Raw genomic sequence first — 342 nt, 5'->3', positions numbered from 1 at the left:
GAAGTTGTGAACCTGTCTGATTGGGAAGGGGTTGGAGAGAGCCTGGGGAAGAACTGGAATCTCCAGACATCTTTAGCACCCGAGTGGATGGTGAGTGTAGGGTGGATGGTAACAGCCCTTCACATTAGCACTTAGAAACTTTGAAATGAAAGATTTTTCAGGTGAGTGGCATCACCATTTTGGATAATGATCTTGGATGTAAGAGTCAAAAGAATCATATTGGCTTAAACAGTGAAATTTTATGTAACTGAAAAGGCCAGATGGAATGCAGTCTTGAGGTTAGCATTAATTCATCTTCTCAAACACTGTTGGCCTTAGCCTTCCTGTGTCTCTCTGCCCTAT

Source organism: Sus scrofa, chromosome 17 (genome assembly GCF_000003025.6).
Source record: "Sus scrofa isolate TJ Tabasco breed Duroc chromosome 17, Sscrofa11.1, whole genome shotgun sequence".
Taxonomy (NCBI): Eukaryota; Metazoa; Chordata; class Mammalia; order Artiodactyla; family Suidae; genus Sus; species Sus scrofa.
The sequence above is the reverse complement of the archived record's forward strand: the minus strand, read 5'-3'. Positions refer to the sequence as shown.